General features: G+C 44.3%; 1 protein-coding gene across 4 annotated transcripts in view; it reads left to right on the top strand.

Moving 5' to 3' along the window:
- The window catches only part of LZTS1 (leucine zipper tumor suppressor 1), a 52,004-nt gene that overhangs the window by 18,376 nt on the left and 18,274 nt on the right, over positions 1-15,354 (top strand). For 2 of the 4 annotated variants that reach the window (XM_029936975.1, XM_029936960.1), the window contains exons 2-3: positions 7,559-7,674; positions 10,689-10,755. The exons of 1 other annotated variant lie outside the window; for it this stretch is intronic. The gene's annotated coding sequence lies outside the window, so the exon portion shown is untranslated. The remainder of the gene's footprint in view (positions 1-7,558; positions 7,675-10,688; positions 10,756-15,354) is intronic. One more of the 4 variants, XM_029936952.1, reaches the window with a different exon arrangement.

Below are 15,354 nucleotides of genomic sequence, written 5' to 3'. Positions count from 1 at the left end.
GGGGGGGGGGGCAGAGAGTGGGTGTAATTGGCATCAGATATATATATATGGGGAGGGGGAGGAGACAGTGTCTTACAATAAAGAATTGTCTAATCCAATTTGTCAATAACACCAAGGCTGAGAAGCCCAACTGCAATTTACAAATGCAAAAAGAAAACTGGGGTTCAGAGTAGTGAAGTAGCTTCCCCAAGGCTCTTACAGCTAGTCAGTGTTGGAGTTCTGTTGTAGTCCACATCGATCTGACCTGAAAGCCTGTGTTCTTTTGGTTACAAAATGCCCCTTTCAAAAGCAACCGCCTACCAGGTCCTATCTTTCCTGGGAGAGAACAAGTGTCACTGTCTCTGACTAGGCAAGCAATTTGCATCTGCCTAACCAGAAAGAAGCCCAGTAAGCTCAGGGAGCAGCTGCTAAGGTGCAGACTTTTACCTCAGGGTGCTCTACGGAGTTACAGAGGTATAAGCCTCTGCCTCTTCCCTCTAGAAATCTCAGATCTCAACTGAGTAGGTATGGTACATGCACATGCAGAGACCTTTTGAGTGGCAATTGAGCATACTGCCAAGAAGTCCATGGGCCTCCATCATTGAAAGGCAGGGCTAGGTTAGGTCCTGGAAGGCCTGGTATTGAGATTTCAGTACTAAGAGGAGAATTGGGATCCTAACATCAGGGAGAAATGAGCCTGCTTCTTGGGCCAGGATGGGGAGAGTGGAGACTATATTTTGGTAGATAGGTGATGGACCATAATGAAAGCAACACCATTCCACTAGCTCTTTTCTCTTGTATCTCTCACTTCATGGTCTTACTTTTGCTCTTCTTCCTCTAATGATTTTCTTCATAGTCCTAACAACCATCTTGTTAACCATTAGCTTAAAAAATGTAGAAAAGGCACCATTTTTGCTGAGTTGCTGTGGTAGAATAACAGTTCTCCATGCCATTGCAACCACTTGGCCCCTAAGCAGTGATTAGGGAAAATATATAAGCAAAGCATGAGCTAAAGATCATAGGACCAGACCTGCTTGGTTGGAGTAGAATTCAAGGAGGACATAACAGATAAGACCGGTGGAAGATGCTTGAGAGCCATCTTCTGGAGAACCTTGAATGCCAGGCTAATATCTAAGAGGAAGGCAGAGACTAGATCTCTAGAACTAGCTGGCTCTGGAAGGAATGGGGATGGTGAAAGGGGGATGGAGCAGTATCTGTCTGGAGTGATGTAGCTGATGGTGTTTTAGAGAAGGGAGCTGCCAGTAACACCCTCAACCCTTCCTCCCTGCCTGCCCTGCAGAGGCTGCCAATTCTCCTGGTACTTCCTGAAATAACATTAGCACAGTAGACTCCCCAGCTAGCAGAGGGGGAGGGCAGTCTCACATTCAGGCAGTACTGTTCCCTTATTTCAAGTGTCTTCACTGCTAATGGGAAGTGAGGTCTGAACACATGTGCACGTGCCTCTATGCATGTGGCAGTGAAAGGAATTATCCCAGAGAATGTTAATGAATGGATAGGGACAATGAGGTACAGTGAGTAATTGAGTTGAAAGAGGCCTTTCATGAGGCCTGAGTGACAACTGAACTCCAAAGGAAGGATGCCAGCAGGAACAGTATCCACATCCAGAAAATTATACCTGACAAAACAAGGCTACCAAAGGAGCTGAAGTCCCTTCAATTAGCACCATTACTGGGCAGATTAAAGCAGGAAGAAGGGCACACTCTTACTGTGGGATGTGTGAGAAGATAAGTGCCAATTCCTGGAAATTCTAGAGAGGACTAAGAAAAGTAGGGGACTTCTACCTCATCTCTACTCTGATGACATGTGGTGGAGTGGGGCTTGCCTAAAGAGATGAGGACATTTTCCTTGGCCAAAGGCCCTTTGCTCTCCTCCTGTGGTCAGTAGCAGTTATACTCTGTGATGGAAGCTGGCTGGGGGAAAAGACTCAATGCTGATTGCAGCAATTTCTAAGGCAAACAGCTCGGTATCTGTCATTTTATATTTTCCTAACATCATTCCCCTAACATTCCTTCTTCCAACATTTTTGAGTCTCTCTGTCTTACTTGCCTCCTTCATTTAACAGTCGTTTAGCTGAATATGTATAGAAAAATCAAAATGTGAGTCTTCAAGAACCCCAGAGCCTACTGGGGTGATAGACAGGTAAATAACAAGTGACTTGAGAGGTAACATGAGATCAGTGCTGCCATAGCTTCAGGCCCTCTCTTGTGAAATCACAGGTAAAGAAGCAAGAAGAACAGGAAGGCTTCAAGTAGGAAGTGACATTTGAGTGGGACCTTGAAGAGTGGATTATCACAGGTTTGGGTCATAGGGACCAGTTGGTAAAAGAAATTCTAAATGGAGCCAACAGCCTGAGCAAGCAAAGCTCTAAGGGTATTATGTACTGAGTAGTATTGGAGGAAACGGTGAGGAACCAGTGGACGGTGAAGTGGGGAACAGATTTGGAAAGGGGGCCTGGGACTTGGGTCATGTAGAGTCAAGAATGAAAATGCTTTTTTTCTCTGAGGAAGGAAATTAAGGAAATTTTTCAAAAGGGAGAAGGTGAAAAGGACTTCAACATGAACTGATCAGGTCTGTGTTTTAGCAAGGTAACTAACTTCCAGTTGCTTCAGTGTGGAAGATCTATTTGAGCTAGAAGAAATTGAAATCAGAAAGTTCATTCAGTGAGCATTTATTGAGCTCCAACTGTGTACCAGGCATTGTGCTAAATGATAGAGCAGTGAGTGAGATATTCCAAGGGACTCACAGCTGATAGTGTTATTTCTACCATTCTTTCCCAATGCACCCCAAGACACTCCTGGTTGCATAGAGGAGCTTTCACACACATTTTCCTATTGCCCACTTCCCTCCAGTCCTAACTTTGCACCAAGCCAGAATTGGTAATAGACCATTTCCCCCTGGGAAATTTCCAAGATGCTGATAAATACTGTTGTTTTGGATCTTGCACAAGATTCTTGTCTCTGTAGAAACAGAGATAGGTAGAAACAGAGAAAAGTGTGCTTTTAGGATAGTTTTCCCACCTGGGTTGCAGGAGTTTTCTGCTACTCTCTCCTTCTCCCTTCAACTGTCTAAGGGAAAACCCTCCTGAGATAGAACCTTTAGAATAAATATCCGCAGTTAAAAGCCCCATTCTTTTGCTTTGTTCCATTAAAATTAATACCAGCTTTATATACTTACTTCCAATCCTGATATCCAATCCTGGGCACACTTTTAACAATCCTTCATTCCTTCTTCAAGGCATTATATGTTAAAATGCATAAAACAGAACAAATCTATCCCAGGATTATATTATTTCTTGATAACCGGCAGGTATTTTACACTTTTTTTGTGTGTGGTGGTGGTAATGGCGTTAGGGGTAAGTGGCTAATAGTTTTAAATACTGTTATTCCTATTAAAATATGCTCCCATGATTTCTTCTACCATGCTAAGGTGCATTCAACCACACACCACTTTGCTACTAAACCCTGACTTCACTTAGTTAATAACAGCTCACCAGACATGTGACACTTGCACAAAAGAAATTAGATCTCCATAGCCAACAGCTATGATACAATCTTTGCCTTCATCTTCACTACTGTTACTGCAAAGTACCCTCCCCCCTTCTTCACTCAGCTCCCACCCACTTCCCAGTCACTTAATTTACATCACAGTGAAGGCCCTTTCCCCTCCTCCTGCTGCTATCCACTTTCCTTCTCCCTTTTTTCTTACTCTCTTTTTCATTCCCTTCCCCTTCCCCCAGGTTTCCCTTCATCCTTTGTGGGATCCTTCCCTTCTCAGATCCTTTTAGATCCCCTCCTTTTGCCCAGGCCTTTACCTATTCCCTCCTCACTTTGGTCTTGGGTCTGCAGGAAAGCAAGGAATTGAAGAGTGGACCTTGAGCTTTGCCCTCCACTGTGGCCATACAGACACTTCCTTTCACAAGCCCAAGATCACACCCCTAAGTGGTAAACCATTTGAGACACACATGTCGCCATTCTATCTCTGTTTTCTATAGCATCAGCCCAGGGAGCCACCCAATGAGAAGCCAAGGGCCAGGTCAAGGTGTCACTGAGGACTAATTCAATTTTCTTTGTGCTAATCCCAATTTCCTGAATAAATAAAGCCGTCAACTCATCTGGTTTTCTGGGACTTTCCACATTCTAATACTGAAATCTACTATCCCAGGAATTTGCACAGTCCCAGGCAAATCAACACAATGGGTCTCTTCACAGATTCTCTTTATAGAATGGAGCTCAGAATACAGATGACTTAGAAAAAGATAGCATCAATAAAGATGTTGAATCTAATGCATACTCTTGGCCTTAGCAGGTTAGGTCATTTAACTGTACACTTACCATGTGAGTAAGGTCTAACACACAAGCCTACAAATGCCAACACACCCAAGGCCCTGGACCAGACTAGGGGGCCACTGAGGTACAAGTGCCACACAGAGAAGCCTTCTCTAAAGCACACTAGGGCCGAAATTGTCACAGATGCATTCTAGGCTACCTAGTGTGGTCCAAGAAGACCCCTGGGCATGGGGGTTAGGGATTAAAAAGTTTATAAATGTCCACTGTGTAGTGTCTTGTGGTATTCTAGCTAGGAAAGCATAGCTTGTGAACCCATGCACCATAAAATGGAATATAATTTTATTTTTAGTTTGTATTTATTTTTCTAGAATATGATTTTAAACACATATTTATCTATCTATTCAACAAACATTTATTGAGCTCTGGTCTGGGAGAACAGTGTATAAAACAGTCTTGTAATCTGTTGAGAAAGGTGTATGACAACAAAGGACCTGCACTGCAGTGTGATTAACGCTGTTAAAAGACTAAGCAGAGGGTATATTGAAGACATAGGAAATCCTCCTAGTGGAAGCCCTGTTTCAGCTAAGTGTCAGGAATTTAGGCCTATGGAGCAGCATGGGAAAACCTGGGAAGTGGATCAGTGGAAGAATACTACACATTTACAGAACTCAAGTCAGTCAAAATGGATGGAGGGAAGGGTAAGGTGAAGGAAGGCATTGGTGTCATATAATATGGAGATACAATGATGACTAGTTCTAATCATGGCAGTCTTCTTTGCCATGTTAGGAAATTTTAATTTTATTATTTGGGCAACAGAGAAGCTTTGGGATGGTTGGGAAAGAGCAAATAACAGGCCCATTGATATCCCAAGGGAAGTATCATAGAAACATACATCATAAGACAGTGGCAGTGGACTCAGAAGGAAATGGTATTTTTTTAGGAAAATCAGTAATAGGACAGGTCTTAGAGAGTGGTCAGGTATCAGGGTGAGAAGAAGGATAAAGGGTTCTGAGCTTGGTCAGGTTTCTTGGAATCAGATTTCCGGCTTGGTCACAGTTGTGCTATTCTCCAAGACCAAGAACCTAGAAGGAGAGACATGCTGGGGGAAGGTGGGTAATGGCAAGGAAAAGAGAATGGTGAATTCCATTTCAGGTATGTTGATTTTGAGATGTGGTGGCCCATCCCAGTAAAGATGGCCAGCACGCAGTTGGATGTTCAGTTAGGAGCTCAGGAGAGAGGTTTGGCTATGGACCTGGATCCAGTCATACAGCCATGGGAAAGTATGGGCCAACCAGGAGCAGAAGAAGGGTCCAAGATGGAGCCCTAAAGAACACCAACTTTTCAGGTTGAAAGAGGGGAAGGTGACAGAGAGGAAGGCCAAGAGGATAGGAGGAAAGCCAAGAGATCATAGTGTCATATAAGCCAAGGAAAGTGTGTCTCAAAAAGAACAAAGTGAGAAAAAAAGAACAAATAAACATGGAGTGACTAAGAGGTCAAGTTTGTAACTATTAAAAAGTGTCAGTTGGATTTTTTAACATCCCTGGAGAACATTTCTAGTGGATTATCAAAGACAGAAAGCCAGGCTTCTGTAGACAGAGGATAAGTGGGAAATGAACAATTGGCAATAGTAAGTATGGCCTCTTTCAAGAAGCTTGTCTGTGAGTAGGAGGAAAGGAAGTGATTTCTAGGTAGCAGGAGAAATGGAGTTCAGGAGCTGGTGTGCTGCTTTTCAAATGGCAGACCTGCGCATGTTTAAGTGCTCATGTGAGAGAATGATAGAAACCCATGAGGCACCTGGGTGGCTCAGTCTGTTAAGCATCCAACTCTAGGTTTCAGCTCAGATCATGATCTCATGGTTTCATGAGTTCGAGCCCTGTGGAGGGCTCTGCTATGGCAAGATGGAGCTTTCTTGGGATTTTCTCTCTCTTCCCCTCTCTCTGTCCCTCCCACTCATGCTGTCTCTGTCTCTCTCAAATAAACTTTTTAAAAAATTACAGAAAAATAGAAAGCCAGAACTTGGAGAAATAGAAGGAATAAAACATAATTCTTAGTGCCAGACCTCTGAGAAGGTTGGGATTGATGGAATCATGCCATGGCTAGAAGAGTGATTAGCCTGATGTGAAGACATTCCATTGCAACAGGTACAAAACAGGCAGGAATCACTTCAACTCCAGGTAAGTTTATGAGTTCAGGGAGTTGAGGGAGTTTGATCCCAGTGCTTCTACTTACCTCTGTACTGTAGGGAGTAAGATGCAGAGGTGGTACAGAGCTTCCACAGTGGAGAGGTTTGAATAGATGTGACTTGATAAATACAAAAGGCAGCAGTAAAAGCCCAAGCTTTCTATGAGATATTGATTCTTTGGTATGGACATCTGGGCTCAGAAGGAGTTTATCATCCATTTAAATGACAAAAGCACTACTTAGGAATACACAGTGTTGAGCAGAAGGCAGGGAGCGGAAGATCCAGGAGAGGGGAAGGCACTGTGCCTCAGATGAGAGAGTGCAGCACAAGCAAAGGCATGGAGAAGGGCCCACTAGATGGGCCTCTGGGAGCAGTCAGGGATGCTAGCAAGTAGGCCGTTCTAGATGTCAGATGTAACGCTGAGTGTCCATGACTCTGAGTTCTGGGACCAGTTGGAAAGAGTGTTTCACTGGCAAAGCTTGAGATAGCAGGAGGTTAAGTGAGAAGGCAGGTTGAGGTTAGAGTGGACAGAACATTGAATGTAAGCTAGATCTGTTATTACATGTCTACAGCAGCTGACTCCATTCTGTTCACTGCTGTGTCTACAGAGCTCTGATAGTGACTGCACATAGTAAATGCTCACCAAAGACTTGTGAATATCAGACAAAGGCACAGATACTCCAGCAGCTCACCCCAACAGTGACAGATCTCTATATCTGTCAAAGTGACTGCTGGTATGTGTACTGGGAGGTGATACATAACTGTGCCTACCTCCCCAGGCATTTCAATCCTGTTTTCACCTTGCTTGCCACATGACTAGGCTGTGTGAGGCAATAGATGATCTCTGGCCTTTGAACCCAAGTCCTGGTTTCTAGAATCAGTTTTTCTAGCTGTGACACCTGGAATTCTGCTTACCAATACCTGTCTAGGGTGTGGTCAGCACAGATGAAATAAGTACCTGATGCAAAGATGATTGAGGTATAAGGTCTCATAGCACTCTGTGTATCACTATAGAAAAAGCACCTGGAAAGTGGTCCATTTAGCTGGACTTACTACTTCCTAATTGCTTCTTGTTCCTTGTTTCTTATAGTCAACAGAACACTAAGTGGCTGAGAGGGCAGGATGGGAGCCAAGAGATGCGAAAACTCCCTTCCTGACATCTTCATCCATGGCCTGGCCCGGAAGAAATAATGACTGATACATAAGGTGACCATATGCCTCAGTTTATGTCTGGTCTTCTGATGTAATTGATACTAGTGTCTCCTTTCATTCTTAAAAGTGTCCAAATTATATGATCTCCCTACTATAGCCTGTATTGTGTTCACAGTTTCTGTGTTCCCTGGGAAAGCTTATGTTTGGAAATCTTTGGCTTTAGTTGGACACAGAGAGCCAGGTTGACTAAATAACATGTTTATGCAACATATGTATCTCATTGGCCACAATCACTGTATCTTCTAGTTATACCACCCACAGGGCAGAGAGAGGGAGCCCCATAGTCAGTACAGCAGAATGGGGAAGTTATTAAAGGGAGTTCTCGTACTCTATTCTTTCTTCCACTTGGCTATAATGCAGTGGGTCACAGTGTGAGCAGGCTACTCAGGGGTGTCCTTGAAGGACTCTGTGTTCAAGAGGGTTTGGGCCAGACTTCTTTGCCCTGGTTCTGCCTTTTGAGAGATCAGCTCCACCTGAGAAGCTTCTAGAAGGTTTTTAGTCTTTGCAATTTTACTGGGGCAGAGACAATATTTCATACCCCTGATCCAAACATTTTTTAATATCTGGAGTTTTCTGGCACTCCAGAAGTACCCTCTACCATTACTCTACACTCACTGCCAATTTCATGAGCCCAAAGTGGGTACTTGGGAAGATGGAAGTATGAGAGGGAGGAAAGAAGGGATGCAGGAGTGAAGGAAGGAAGATGGTCTTCTTTTACTGTAGGCAGGTAAGATTTTCCTCAGGGCCTTGGGTATATGGGATGGTTCAGGGAATCAAGAGACAGGATCAGGGAAGAATGGGAGATTAGAAATTACTCAGATGAAGTCTAACGAAAGTGCTCACCTAAGTCAGATTCAGAATGACTTACCCAGCGTTTCCTCAGAATATAAAACAAGGTCCCTACGCTCAAGGAACTTACAGTGAAAATTCATGTCAGGCTATGATTAGTACAATGCTAGAATACAAAGAAAATACCACAATAGTGGTTGTCAAACTTTATTTCCTCTGGAAGTCTGTTAAAACACAGATTGTATGGCCCCAGAAATCTAGAATCGGGTGGCCTGAGAACATGCATTTCTAACAAAGTTTGTGGTGTCCCTACGCTCAAGGAACTTACAGTGAAAATTCATGTCAGGCTATGATTAGTACAATGCTAGAATACAAAGAAAATACCACAATAGTGGTTGTCAAACTTTATTTCCTCTGGAAGTCTGTTAAAACACAGATTGTATGGCCCCAGAAATCTAGAATCGGGTGGCCTGAGAACATGCATTTCTAACAGAGTTTGTGGTGAAGCTGTTTTTTAGTGATCCATTGCCTAAGAGGATCTAGAGATTTGATATGTCTCAATTTTATGTGGGAAGCTTGACAGAGGAGGCAACACTTGAAGTGGGCCTTGAATGATAAATAGGATTTGGAATATCAGATTATGATAGCTGACAGTTATTAAGTGCTTACAGTAAGCTAGGTGCTGAGTCTAGGTGCTCTACTTGCATTATTCATTTACTCCTTAGAGATATGGGATGAATGAGGTAGACATGGTTATTGTGCCTCTGGGGACACCCAGTGTGCTATACCAGATCAAAATATTTAAGGGACACAGCATAGGAAATGTCACCAGGGATTGTGTAAGAGCCCTCAGCTGGAAGTCCCCTCCTCCTACCCAGATCTCAGCTTCTTCTCCAAGCCCCCCAGTAGAAGCTGTGGTATGCCCAACCCTCTCCCTCCCCTAAAGTTTAGGTAATGGATAATTGTGGTCTTGGGTTTGATTTTCTAGCAGGGAGTAGGACTGGCATTTCTTCCTTATGATACAGCTAAGGAAGGCAGTAGGAGGCAGAGGTGCTTGTCTACCTTTCCCTGCGATGAAGTCAAGGTTGGGAGTGGGGGTGTCATGCCTGACAGAGGAAAGAGTCTGTGAAAAACAGTGAGTGGCAAGGATGGCAAGTTGGGGAACCATGAGCCATTTAGCATAACGGGAACATGATGGGCAAGGAGGGACAGGAGCAAAGCTAGAGTAACCCTCAAGTACCAGCATCTTTGGGTAGCACTTCAGAGTACCCTTACCAGGAGGTATCACAGAGGTCATAGGGGAATCCATTGGTCATCCTTCAGGATCTTTGGGCTTTGGAAAGAGGTTAATTATCACACTTTCCAGGCTAGTGGGGGAAACTCCATGAGAGCAGAGAGATTGCCTGATGTTCACCAGAGGCTTCTTTGCAAGGTGTAAGGCTTCAGGTTCACGACAGGAATACTCCCCAGAAGAAGAAGCAGGGAAGTTGAGAAATCAGGGCAGAGATGACACAGAAGTAAAAATTTCCCAACCAGACACATCTAGTGATACTGAGAGAAAATTAACTCAGGACATGTGGAGACACATCAGGAATGGTCACAGAATTCCCATGTTGTGCACACAGATCCCAATAGTCAGACTATGCCACTGAACACTCCCAGACACCCTCAGATGTACACAGACAACTCCAAATCCCAAAAGCCACACTCCCTAAAGGACCAGGTTAAACTCTTCAAGCACTTTAGGTCCTTTCTAGCATCCAGAGTCAGGAATCTGAGCTTGGCCCTCTGCCAGGGCTTCCCTAGTTCCAATCCCTTTCTAAGTACCAAAACCTTCCAAGTATATTCCCTGCCCCCTAATACATACTTATATATACTGGATATAGTCATTGGGCATAAAAGCCAGTCCATGGTGGGGATGAAGGGGAAAGGTAAAGAGGGAAGGGGAGCTTCTTTAAGACAAACACTTACATGCTTCCCCAATTTCATCTACCCTCCATCCTTCTCTCATGCCTTCCCAGCTTCTAGAAGAGTCAGTGCCTTCTGTTGTAAGATCTTCCTCTTCAGTTCCCTAAATGGAGCTCTCCCAAGGGTCTTGTAGGTGGAAATGTCTTTCTACTCTTCCTACTTCTTTTTACTCTGTCTTGTTACTGCCTGTTACTTGTCACACCCTCCCACTAACCATACTCATGAGCTCTACTTTTCCTCTGATTTTTTAGGAATGATACTGTTTATCACCTGGACTCAGCTCCTGTTTATGCCTGGTGATGAGACGTGAAGTCACAGGTTGTTGGGATATGTGGATTTAATTTCATCTTTGATTTGACTTTTTTGATCTGAACATTTTTAAAGAGTATATCTCAGCATAGACTAATTCCACTCTGGTCCTTTCTCCTCACTTGTTTAACAAAGATATAAGTGGGAAGAACACAAGCTAGAGAGCCAGGAGGCCAAGTGTCTAGTCCCAGCTCTGCTACTCCCTTGCTCTGTGGCCCAGGACAATTCACCCAACTTCTTTGGGCCTCTTTGGGCCACAGTAACCTCTTACTGTGGAACACTGAAGCAGCACCTTTGGGCTTTAAAAACTTTTTCCCTTTTGTTGTTCTACCTATGATCTGGTACCAACTTGTTTCTTATCCTGATTGCTCTAGGGCTCCTGCCCTCTTAAGATGGGTTTCATGCATAAGTAATTGGATAGTTGTCCCTGTGATGCCATTGAAGAGGCCTGAAAGCCCTTTTTCATTCAGGTGGCCCTTTCCCTTCCACTGGCTCCTTGGAGGAAATGGAGGTAACTCACCTGTTGTATCTTCCTCTGACCAAGGAAATTGGTTTGGAGAATGATGAGAACCATAATATGGAGCTGGGGATAGATGAGGGTTGGATTTTTGGTGAGGTGGAACTACAAAGGCATTCCATAGAGTTAGACATCCTGAGAGAACCTCAAACATCTCCCATCCAAATCAAGATGAGATGCTAGGTTGTCTGATTTGCGAAGGCTAGGTTCCAACTTTGGTACCTGGACCAGGGATGTCATGGAGCTAATGGTGTGTCACCATCCTCCTTCCCTAAACCATGGCCCACATTGCTAATTTATTACAGATTCTTTCCTACTGAACCTAAACTTGACCTCACAATACTTTAGACAGCCACAGAGATAGCAAATAGGCAAAACCTGTTTCAGTCACTGTCTGAGACTCAGTTCTGACCATCAGTCATTCAGACACAGACCTATCATCAAACTCACCCTTCCAGGAAGTGCCCCACTTAGTGTGCACTCTAGGGTGGTAAGGTATGGCAGGAAGGGGGGGCTGTCTGTTCCCTGCATTCTGACCCCCAAAGTCCTAACTGGTCCTGAGCCCCTTATGTCTGATCAGTGAGATGGGAAGGAGCCTAGGAAGTTTCCCAGCCCTCCTCTGGATATCTCACCCAATCTCTCATTTAAGATCTGAGCCACTGTTTTTTAGATGCGTCTCCTTTTACCAAGAAGAGAAGTGACTTCAGTGGGTGCTGCCCAGTTCACAAGGGCCCTTGTGCCTAGTGGCACCTGTGTCATGAATGTGGATGAGGCTTGCCTTCTGCTTTCTCATGTGGGAGCAACTGCTGCACTAAAAGCAGTGGGGTTAAATTTGCATGAGCTTTGCATGTAACTGTGGCTTTATTTTTGGAAGAGAGAAGGGCAAGTTGGGATCTGTGGGAAATCATGTTCCTAAGAAGAAATGTCAGTCATCACTGCTAAGACACAAGCTGCCCACCAGGATGGAGGAAGGCTCAGCCACAGCTGAATATTGACGACCTGCACACAAAAGGCTGCCAGGCAGAATGGCTTTTAATTCCTCCCTAGCAGTGGGAAGCAGAATTGCTTCCGATTGTTCACCCTGATGGAATGACTTAGCCTGCCAGTGATTTCCCTTTCACTTTCTGCCTTTCCACAGACCCAAGTGCACTTAATTGAGAGCTGCGTGGGCCTCTGCTCCCAACCATCAAGCAACATGCTCCCCCTCAGACCTCAGCCATTCCTCATGCTGCTCACACTCCCTCACCCTCTTTCTCCTCCATTCTCACCTCCTTTTCATTCACCCATTCACTCAGAAAATATGTACTGAGCTTTGCATATGGAGCCCTCCAGGTGTTGGCAAACCAAACTTCAGCAGGCTTGCAGACTGAGATGATTAATCTGTCCCAGCTCTGGCCCCAACTGCAGCCCCTGACCCTCATCTAGAGCAGCATGGGAGGAGAGGTCAAGAACAGGAATACAAACGTTGGAATTCTAGATACGGAAAGCTATATCAGGCAATGTACTAGGGAGAGGAACAGAAGGTCAGGAGGAAAGTATCTTGAAAGGGGAGTCAATTAACTCTGGGCACGTGTCCCATTTAGCCCCAGAGAGACCTCTGCTGGGGAGCTGGCCAGGGGCCCACCCACCAGCCTGGTGCAGCCAGGATTCCCCTTCCTGCCCACATCCCCAGCTGGCAGATGCCATGGGACTATTTTCACATCTTAGTAGGCCCAGCTGCCCTTTGGGAAGCAGAAGGCAGGTCTAGCTGCTGCACGTCCCCATGAATCTAACCCTGCATACCATAGAGAGATGGGGGTGGGAGTGAGGGATGGTAACCTTTCCCTAAAGTCCTGCTTTAATTTTTTTTTTTATTTGAGTGTAGTTCACACACAATGTTACATTAGTTTCAGATATAGAATATAGGTATTTGACAAGTTTATCGATACTCACCACAAGTATAACTACCTTCTGTCACCATACACGGCTATCACAGTATCGTTGACTATTTTCCTTATGCTATGCCTTTTATTCTCATGCCTTATTCATTCCATAACTGGAAGCCTATATCTGCCTCTTCTCTTCACCCATATTTGCTCATCCTCCCATCTTCCTCTCCTCTGGCAACTTTTAGTTGGTTCTCTGAATGTAGTTTTAAGTAAAAGCGGCTCTTTTAACTTCAAGACATGTGAGACTCTAGTTCTAGCACTTTTCCACACTGACTTATAACTTCACAAGACTTGGTTTAAATTCATCCCATGTGTACCATTCTTCTTACTGGGGCCAAGCATTATCATATATGTGATTTCATTTAATCCCGTGAATACCTGCTCTGTGAGGTAGGTATCAGCTGCTGTACTTATCTGACACTTAAAGAGATAGAGATGCTGGAAGATTAAATCTCATTCTGGATGACAAAACATATCCATCAATCTGTGAACCTTTGTCAAAGGCCTAATGTGATAATGCAAGTTGAACACACTACCATGTAGGGGGCCTAATGAATGGTACCTTATGGTTACTCCTATGGACCCAAAACTGTGGAGGCACAGGTGCTGTTTTTGGGGAGTTTGCTTAAAGGAGCAAATAAGTTACAGTGGGTAAGGACAAAAAGTGAATTGTTTGTATGTCCCAAAACTTGGATGAAGCAGAACTAGAATTAAAACTCCACTTCCCTAACTTCTTACCAAGCATCTTGCCATTATAGGACTCTCCCCAAAGAACAGCAGGTCTGTGTACTTTGGGACGATCAGCACCATGCAGACAGAGAAGCAGTGGGGAAGGCTATGAAGACTACGCCAGAAACAGGGTAACCTGATAGCTTAGGCAGCATTTTCTGTCAGGGTGTCTGGTGTGTGGGGAAAGGGGGAGGCATAGCTAGTTAGCTCAGGCTTTTATAACAAAATACCACAGACTGGCAAGCTTAAAACAGACACTCACTTCTCACAGTTCTACAGAGTGCGAAGTCCAGGATCAAGGCACTGGAAGATTTGGTCTCTGGGGAGAGCTCTCTTCAGGGCTTGCAGATGGCCACCTTTTTGTATCTTTCCATGGCAAGAAGTGAAAGGGAAATAAAGGGGGAGAGAGACTCAGTGTGTGTATGTGTGTGTGTGAGAGAGAGAGAGAGAGAGAGAGAGAGAATGAACAGTGCAAGCTTTCTGGTCTCTTCTTGTAAGGACACTAATCTTATCATGAGGGCCTTATCCTCAAGTTCATCTATGCCTACTAATGTTATAATTACCTCCTAATACTATCACCTTGGGGATTAGGGCTTCAACATACAATTTTTGTGGGGGCACAAACCGTCAATCCATAACAGGTAGATGTAGGTTGAAAACTTTTATTTCACTTCTATACAAAAAAAATTTTTTAAACACTCGTGTGCTGGGTGTGGAGAGCCCTGGCTCTAATTCAGCAAACTCCTGCCAGTTCCCGCTGTGTTTTCAGTTAAACCAGTGCTGCTTTTAGACTCTTTATTTAGGTGTATTCGTCTTGTCTCTCAACCAGATCCTTAAAAACAGACACTGCTTTATATTTCTTTGTCTTGGCCAAAAACTTTGGACAGGACTTGGGGGAGGGGTGAAGAAGAGGGTAAATTTACTCTGCCCTAAGTAACCATTTGACATAAAGTCTAAGAGATGGAAATTTGGATTGAAACCAGATTTGGATTCTAGTTTTTCATAGACTTGGCTTCCTATCTACCTGTTGTGGGACCTCAGTATAAGTTGTATGTCCTCCCTGTGCCTCATCTTCCCTTCCACAAGCTCACTCAATAAATCGCTAAGTTCCCTGTAAGCTGATTTTATTAAAAGTGTACTGAGCACCTTCTTTGTTCTTAGCACTGTGCTCAATACTATAGGGGATCCAAAGAAGCTTCAGCTCCATCCCTGCCTTCAGGAAGGTTTAAAGATAATTGAAGAGATGACCATTCATCTCTGAAAGATTGAATGCTATAGAAGCTGTCATTGGGCCTTGAAGGCTGAGTGCCTAGTGAGCCAAGCACTGAGTTGTAACTGTGGGCCCAGCAGAGAGGCTTCTGGTGGTCTGCAGGTCTTCCTGTAGGGCCACACTAGCCAGACCTGGCAGAAGGCCATATTCTTCCTTTGTGTTTT

This window comes from Suricata suricatta, chromosome 1 (assembly GCF_006229205.1).
Source record: "Suricata suricatta isolate VVHF042 chromosome 1, meerkat_22Aug2017_6uvM2_HiC, whole genome shotgun sequence".
Taxonomy (NCBI): domain Eukaryota; kingdom Metazoa; phylum Chordata; class Mammalia; order Carnivora; family Herpestidae; genus Suricata; species Suricata suricatta.
This window is presented reverse-complemented; position numbering and strand designations above follow the sequence as displayed.